General features: G+C 41.2%; 1 pseudogene; it reads right to left on the bottom strand.

Moving 5' to 3' along the window:
• Positions 1 to 3,973: 3,973 nt before the first annotated feature.
• On the bottom strand, positions 3,974 to 5,590 carry LOC109449079 (G patch domain-containing protein 2-like; annotated as a pseudogene).
• Positions 5,591 to 9,097: the final 3,507 nt, after the last annotated feature.

Raw genomic sequence — 9,097 nt, 5'->3', positions numbered from 1 at the left:
CATGTTTATTAGGATTTTTCTATCCATTAAGGGAAAGGATTTTTTATTTTTTTTTTGTATACTCTATTATTGCAATTTTGTCTTTTTTTATTAAAATTTATTGGGGTAACAAGGGTCAACAAAATTACATAGATTTCAAGTGTTCAATTCTGCAATACATCATCTACATGTAACACTGTGTGTTCACTACCCAGAGTCAGTTCTTCTTTCATCACCATATTTTTGATCCCCTTTACCCTCTCCTACTATTCCCCCTGCCCGCTTACCCTCTGGTAACCACTAAACTGTTATCTGTGCCCATGAGTTTTTGTTTCTTTATTTGCTTATCTTGTTCCTTTGTTGCCTTCAGTTTTATATCCCATGTATGAGTGAAGTCATATCGTTCTTGACTTTATCTGTCTGACTTATTTCACTTAGCATAATGATCTCAAGATCCATCCATGTTGTTGCAAATCGCAGTATTTCACCTTGTCTTATGGCCGAGTAGCATTCCTTTCTGTATATATATACCACAACTTCTATATCCAATCATCTATCAAAGGATACTTTAGTTGTTTCCATGTCTTGGCCACCATAAATAATGCTGCAATGAACATTGGAGCACATATATCTTTACAGATAAATGCTTTCAGATTTTTTTGGTAGATACCCAGGAGAGGGATTGCTGGGTCATAGGGTAAGTCTATTCTTAATTTTTTGAAGAACCTCCATATTGTTTCTATAGTGACTGTACCAATTTACATTCCCACCAACAGTGTATGAGGGTTCTTTTTTCTCCACAGCCTCTACAATACTTGTTATTATTTGTCTTGCTGATGGTGGTCATTTTAACATGTGTGGGGTGATGTCTCATTGTAGTTTTGATTTGCATTTTCCTAAGAGCTAGTGAAGTTGAACATTTTTTCGTATACCTGTTAGCCATTTGTATGCCTTGTTGGAAGAAGTTTCTGTTCATGTCCTCTGCCCATTTTTTTTTTTTATTTTTTTATTTGGCATTCAAAAATAGTTTAATTACCGGTTGGGGAGGTAATTAAGGAGGTGGGGAGTTTTACTTAGCAAAGAATGCTGTCAGCATCACAAATTAGATCTATTTCAGCTTTTAGTCATTTTGCTGCCAAAATGGCCTTGTTTTGTAGCCTGAGTCATAGCCCAGCAAAACAATATCGTCTGAAATTTTCAACTGCATTCAATATCTAAAGAATTCAAGGTTAAAAGCATGCACTACTCAATATATTAAGATCATATTCTGTCCCTCCCAAATTTGACACCATGTAAACAGCTACTAATTTCCTCCTCTGAACAGTTCTTAACCAAAAAGCAACAGAAGACTTTTGATGCAAATGAAGTTGCTCCCTTTAAAATACTGCAGCTGAAAAATAATCTCAAATTCCATTAAACTCATAAGCAAAACTAACTTTTACGAATGGTAGTAATAGATAACGTCTTGACTTTTGCCTATTGTGGAAAATACACAAGATTAGCGTTCAGACAGACAGACTGTGCAGCCAGCTGGGATAAACCAGAACCCTGAAAGAAGTAAGAACTGTGGAACTCAACTGCAGTTGTTACTTGTGAGCAGATCAAATACATGTGACCTCAAGGATTATCCTCAAAGGAAGTCATGCTATCAGTTTTTTCAACAGATTACAAAACCTGATTTTGAAATTGTATCTTTTGTTGAAAGGTAACAGACTTTCTTAATTTATGACATTATACACTTTACCATATAAAAAGGAGATTTAAATTTTAAAATTCAAAATACACTCAATTCTAAGGTTATTCTTCTGGAATTGATTCATACAAAAACAAGCAGAATGAATTGGTTAATAATTCTGTAAGCATGTTCACGCAGCAGCTTCAAATGAGGAACACAATTTACAAACCTGTGTTGCGAAGTACTTGTGTACTTAATTGATATTTTCTTAGGTAATTATTTGTCTCCCCTACTTATTATAGGTAGATATGGCATTTTTGGGTGATCCCTGTTGAAAGTATTCAAAAAGCATGCCCAAGAAAGATGTAACACATTCATGGCACACTGTTTCAAAACCATGGGTCGCAGAGTGACTGAGGTCTATCAATGAAAAACAAGGTTACAACCCAGGGCAGAGAAAGTATGAAAGTCTGGGATTTTAATCCTGGCTTGATTAAGTGATTTTGGGCAAGTCACTAAACTGTGACTGTTCTTGTCTCTGTAAAATGGCAGTAGCCACTTACCTTTATGTCACAGAGATGTTCAAAACGTAAAATTGTATATATAAATTATTTTTAATGACAGGTAAAAAGGAGAATTGTCAGGCAACGTGGCATAAAAAAGGTTCAACCTGAAATGTGGAGGTCTTAATAGGCCATGATCACAGGACCAATCTCTGTATGAGCCACAGAGCTTACTACAAAGACAATAAATTATGTCCATGGATTTCTCCCTTAAATCCAACAAATTGTTAGAATGTGTGTCTCGGGACACTGTGGGGACTAGTTAAGAATGCACATATGACCATAAGATCTACCCTCATCACTAAAGAATTCAGTAGTGCCATTTTGTATTCAACAGACACTGCATCTTCTACACTGCTGTGGATGTGGCCTGTAGGGAAGGGAAGCACACTCACTATGAAAGGAGAACCAGGGTGGCCGCCAGGGAGGCTTCTCCCCCCACGACCTGCACCTGCGGCTCCTTCCACCGTGGCCTTGTTATGGATAAGTGACCTGTCCTCTGGCTTATGGAGAGCGCTATGTAAACTCAGCTTAAGTCTCCCTCTCCAACCATGTACACCTACCACAGACAAGGAAATTCTGGAGCTACCATTGATTTTTAAAGGGAACACAATAGAGCAGCCTACCAGTACATTCTGTGTGAGAAAGAGGGACATATGCGCTTCAGAAAAGGAGGCTCTGTCCCACTCAACAACCTATTTAAGCACAGAAACTACCCAGGCAGAGCGGGAGCTCCTCTAGAACATAACCAGAGCAGTGGGCACTCAGAGAGCGGTTTCGGTACATTTCAGAGTAAATGCACTCTATTTGTACCACAAGAGAGCCCTTCTATCACCCAGGCCCCTGAACGACAGACACGTTTGCTAATACCTTTTTAGAAAGGGTGGCTTCTCTCCAGCAGCTCCAGCAGTCACTTCTTCCTCACTTTGACAGAGTAGCATCCAACTTCAGGCACCGCTATATACATAACTACATGCAGCTGAGCTGTGATGAACAGGTCAAGAAAAAAGGCATGGCAAAAGACATTTTTCCTTCCCAAAGTATGGCCCCAAGAAGCCATACTTTTTTATATTAGAGTATGAATTTCTGCTGCAGGTCATTGACCTATAAACTAACAATACAAGTCCCATTTAGTACATAAAGGCTTACACTGCAACATGAAGTATAAAGACACAATCCACTGACTACTTAAGTTTGCTGTACAGCTAAAACATCTTCATGACACCAATCTGTGTGTGTATGTATATAGGTGCAGCTGCTGGCGGTCCCACTAGGCCATCAAGAAGACTAGAAGAAGTTCCCAAGTCCCACGCTGCTGGTGTTGTCTTCTGAGGCTCCAAACTGAGACCTTAGTGGATTTATCAGATTGGCACTCTGAGGGAATCGAGGCCAGGCTCAGAGGCAAGCCTAACCTCCTGCAAGCACAATTCCACACAAAGGTCTTGACTAATGAATATCATTTGGGACTTCCTCAAATGATATTAAAGCTCTACACAGAGAGTACGCAAAAGCAGTTATTAGTTTTTCAAGAAAAGACACACCTGCAAAAAAGCAACAGCTCTGTAAATGGAGCTGTAGGTACCTGGTGAGACAGTAATAGCAATGTAACAAATATAGCATAAAATGACCCTTTTTTAAAAAAAAATTGCTGCCGCAACACTTTATTTTTTAAAAAACACCAGATTTCCACAACATGATTTTCTAAGAGAAAGAGTCCACTGCTTTGTTCAAAGAGGGACCCAGTCCTGGTGGGGAATGGGCTGGGAATGTCAATTAAGATATGCAAGCCTATATAATACAAAGTCTAATTAATGTTGGTTTCGCAACACCTCATTGGCTCCTGGGGTGAAATACTGCTCTCTAGCTGCATCCAGGGTTCTTTTCTTGTGGCATTTTTAAAAAAACGTAGCTGCAGCTAAATCAGCAGCTTCTCTGCGGCAGAGGTCCTGACCAACCACTTGGAGTTGGGAGATTGTGCAGTTGACTCCATTGCATCCACGTGAACCGCATTTGGGCTAGACAGAGATGCTGTGGCCACAGGTTTCCATTTCCTCTTGATGTCACGTGAACATGGGGGTCCGAAGTGTATGTTTGTCTGTCTGGCAGAACAGTGTGCACTGCAGGTCAGCGTCTTCAGTGAGAAGCATCAGCAAGGGAGTAAAGAGGAGAAAGGGGATGAAACCCATGTGCCCAAGCAGAAATGTGAGGACAATCAGAAGCCAACGCTTTATTCTTTTCTTTCTGTCAAGAGTCACTAATGATGTGGCCTGTCCTCTCAGCACCCAAAGTACTTATGTTGGTCTCCTTCCCAACAAGCCTTCTTCGTCCCTTTCTGAGGCATCGAACTGCAGCTCCAGGCAGACGATTCAAGCGAGCATGGTACCCTCTTTGAGTTGGCCGAGAAGGTAAAAGGAATGTGGCATCTGAAAGTGTGTCCAGTCCAGAATCCATTCTTTCTACTTCAGAGCAAGGATCAGGAGCGCACGTGGGCAGGAGATTTGGGACGGTGAATCCTGGAACACACTCTCCTTCATGGAACCAATCACTCTGCTCATCGTCCCCTTGCCGGCCTTCATCATTTGTGAAGAGCCCGGTGTCATGGCTGCTACACACACTGCTGGTTTCACATTCTGACCTGCCATCAGAGCCCTGTTTTTGTTCCTCTGCTTCACACGCCATCCTTTCTTCCCTTCCTGTTTTGCTGAGGAAAGTCCTATTTTCTGCTGATTCACACAATCCGTGCCCAGACGAGGCCCAGGGAGTGTTCTCCTTCCAGCGTGATGCTGCTTCTTAGCAGACTTGTACCTACACCCTCTCTCATGGCTCTAATCTGACAGCTTGAGCTTCTGCCCAAGGCTGGCAGCCACCTCTGATGTCACTCACTTCACCTTCTGCTGGCACCTGAGTTGACAAGGTGCATTATCGGTAAAAAAGTCGGATTCATGCCAAGAATGTTGCTTACTCTTAACAATGGCGCTGAGAACTGGGTGCCGTTTGGCTACCATTGTGTCATCGGAGTCACTAAAATTGGTGACTGGGGCCATTTCTCGACAGTCCTTAATGGCCTCATCCAGACTGGACTCAGAGTCCTCACTGTAGCAGCAGGTATGCTCTGCCAGGTGAGTGAAGTCTGAACGGCGCTTCCCGCCTCTCGGTTTGCGAAGTTGCTGCCTGTGCTGCCGAGGGCTCAAGGCCATATCCTCCCACAGCTCGCCAAGGTTATTCTGTTCAGATGTCTGCTCCAAGGCTGAGGTTAAGTCATGTACCAGCTCATCCATGAGGCCACATTAGCTGTCGCGGGTACCTCCACTGGTGGCCTCCGCTGGCCTCGCTTTTTTGGCAGAGTCTCCCTGCTGGGGGTTCCCTCTCTGACCCCATTTCCGGTATCCCTCTGCCCATTTTTTTTTTTTTTATTATTGGGGAAGGGGAACAGAGTTTATTGGGGAACAGTGTGTACTTGGGGAACAGTGTGTACTTCCAGGACATTTTTTTTTTTCCAAGTCAAGTTGTTGTCCTTTCAATCTTAGTTGTGGAGGGTTCTGTTCAGCTTCAACTTGTTGTCCTTTCAATCTTAGTTGTGGAGGGCACAGCTCAGCTCCAGGTCCAGTTGCCGTTGCTAGTTGCAGGGGGCGCTGCCCATCATCCCTTGTGGGAGTCCAACCCGCAACCTTGTGGTTGAGAGGATGCATTCCAACCAACTGAGCCATCCTGGAGCTCAGCAGCACCTCAGCTCAAGGTGCTGTGTTCAATGTTAGTTGCAGGGGGCGGAGCCCACCATCCCTTGCTGAACTTGAGGAGTTGAACTGGAAACCTTGTGGTTGAGAGCCCACTGGCCCATGTGGGAATCGAACCTGCAGCCTTCGGAGTTAGGAGCATGGAGCTCTAACCGCCTGAGCCACCAGGCCAGCCCCCTCTGCCCATTTTTTAATTGCATTGTTTGTCTTTTGTTGTTGAGGTATATGAGTTCCTTATATATTTTGGATATGGTAATATACAGAGTTAACACAGTCCCCATCAAAATCCCAATGGCATTTTTTTATAGAACAAAAAATCATCAGATTTGTATAGATTCACAAAAGACCCTGAATAGCCAAAGCAATCCTAAGAAAATTACTAATCCTAAAGAGATATCACACTCTCTGACTTCAGCTTATACTACATAGCAACAATAATCAAAACATGATTGTACTGGAAGGGAGAGGTTTTTGTTTTGTTTTGTTTTGTTTTTCAGATTAATAAATCTTTTGCCCGGTTTTTTAGCCAATATAAATATGCACTCTTGTAGTATCTTGGACTTGATTTAAAACAGTTGAAACATTCCACCCAGTCCCTGGGAAATTTCAGATTAATATCTGGCTACATCGAGTTAATTATATAAGAACTGGGCTAGCCACTCCAGGGAGCAGCTTCTAAGTGACTTAATCTGCTCAGCTGAACTCAAATGCCTTCATTTCCCCAAATTGGCACATTTAGGGAAATTTGCGGAATGTTCTCATCTAAGAGAACAAGATTAAAAAATTTCTACATATTTAAAGATACAGATATTCAAACTAGTGTATATTCATTTTATATATGTGAGTATATATAATATGCATAACATATATATGTTTGTATATAGACATATATTTATCTTGGTAACTAGTTGTTGAATAATAACTCCTTGCTTACGGAGAACTCAAAGTGTAATCCCAGCTATGACTTTCCTGTCTGCACTGTTTTGGGGAGGCAGGGAAGGCAGGAACAGGAAAGGAGGGAGAAACTGAAACTGAGGTTCCCTCAGAGATCACTTGGTGAATTTGACCAAGCTCCAACAGAAATATCTGCCTTTGTTATACTTTGATGCTTGTAGGAAAATGAAGTCCGTTCCCATGGCCTTTGACTGCCTTCAGTTATTTAGAGTGGATTTGTCTGGGTTGAGTTCCTAGTCACCTAAATTTTTATGAGGAGCAATCAATTCTTCCTGATCTTTGCTGTGTTTAGAATGCTACACCTAGGGATAGATGGAGAAAAGCTCTCTAAGGACTTGGAATCCTACTCTTACCACAGTCCATATCACCATACAAACATGACTGAGAACTATGCCCCTGACATGCCTAATACTGCTGAGCAGGAAAGGGAACAGAGCAACCCATGTGGACCCCGGACCTCTCCCCGTCTTTCTATTTGGCACCCACACTAGGAAAGGCAAATAATTTAAGGAATGTTCACCAGTGGAGGCCCCAATGCTTAAGAAAATCCACTGGGCTATTTAGTGGACAGACCTGAAATTTCCTTCCTTTTCATATTTCAGTCTCAGATCCTCAGAACTTTTGTCCAGGAGGGGAAATCTGAGGTGGTTGCTGCTGCTCAGCTAAAGCTAATCTGCTTTCGTATAGCAAGAAGTCCATGACTCAAACAGAGCCCTGCTCCTTCCTTAGCAGAGCGGATGAGAGATTGGAAGCGAGACCCTAGACAAGTATTGACTAACTCTTCCCTCATCCTACCCTAACAAGTGGACCACAAAATGATGAAGTCTTCTTTTAATTTAATGCTTTGCATGTCCTGTCAAGATTTAGCTCATCCTGTTTGGTGTGGGGGGAAAACAGTCACAATAATAAGAATTTGGCTCTGTGTAGAAGCTGATGTTCTTAACTCCCCAGGGTCTATTTGAAGAATTATCATTATTTAAAAAAAAAGTGCATTGGGTAAAATAAACATATATATTTAATTCGTAAAGAAGAAATGTATAAGATGTTTTTTGCTCTCTTCTTTTGAAAATGACTACTGTATCTTTGTAATTTTTTTTTTTTAATCTATAACAAACACATTAAAGAGACATTTTCTTAGGCTCAGACCTAAATCCTTTTCCTGGGTTTTTTTCTTTTCTTTCTTCTTCCTTTCTCTACTGTCCTTTTCGTATCTCTGCTCTCTGATTTTCTCCCATTTCTAAAGTTAAAACCAGGAAGAGAAATGAAAGAAAAAAACTGGGTGTGTACTGACTTCACTTGTAAGAACACATTTTTATTGGCATAAGTAAATAGGGAAAGCTATAAGCCTGAGCATGCCTAAGTTAGCTGGCAAAATTTGCCTTAAATATTTTCAATTTATTCTGAGAAGAATCATTGAACTAAAGGTCCAGATCCCAGAAGGAAGAAAAAAATGTCCCTAACACCATCTCATGCTGAATTAACTCATGGCTTCCTTGGATATAAATTAAACATGGTGTAGTTATGAAATGCTTTTTCATTGCGTGCGTCTGGGCATTTGTGGAAGAGAGACTGAGTGCACCAGGTTATGTGTATTTATTCATTTCAAGCTTCCTTGCCAAATTTTGAGTAGCTGCATGATTTCCTGGAATTAGTAACACTTGAAAGTACTGTTAAGTTTTGTTTTACTTAACTCTTTCACTTTTGCTTCTCCTTACTCCAAATGGGATCTCGGAGCTGGAAGATTCTAACCCTCTCACTTTATACATATAGAAAATTAGGACCAGTGGCCAGCTCCAGCTCTCCTGAGCTCCACATAGTACCCTTTTTTTATAACTTTATTCTGGTTTTATACTTTAGATAAAAACCATGCTCTTCCATTGTTTGATTAAAGTTTAAATTTATAACTGGGTGTGTACTGACTTCACTTGTAAGAACACACTTGTATATTTGAAGCCATCTGGGAGGCAATTATATTAAGCAAGATGATTATCCATAAACAACAATATATGATCAACAGTTAGACGTGATGTTCAAAATATTTAATAACTGGCAGAGCACCTACACTGACCCACTGACACAGACACCAGCTATAAATATCTGGCCTTGGCAGAGATGAATGTTGGGGAGAATTCACTTTTGGGGGGATGTATTACATTAGACTATTTCCAGTTGGTGTGGGTTCTGAGGCCTGG

This window comes from Rhinolophus sinicus, linkage group LG01 (genome assembly GCF_036562045.2).
Source record: "Rhinolophus sinicus isolate RSC01 linkage group LG01, ASM3656204v1, whole genome shotgun sequence".
NCBI classification, from domain to species: domain Eukaryota; kingdom Metazoa; phylum Chordata; class Mammalia; order Chiroptera; family Rhinolophidae; genus Rhinolophus; species Rhinolophus sinicus.
This window is presented reverse-complemented; position numbering and strand designations above follow the sequence as displayed.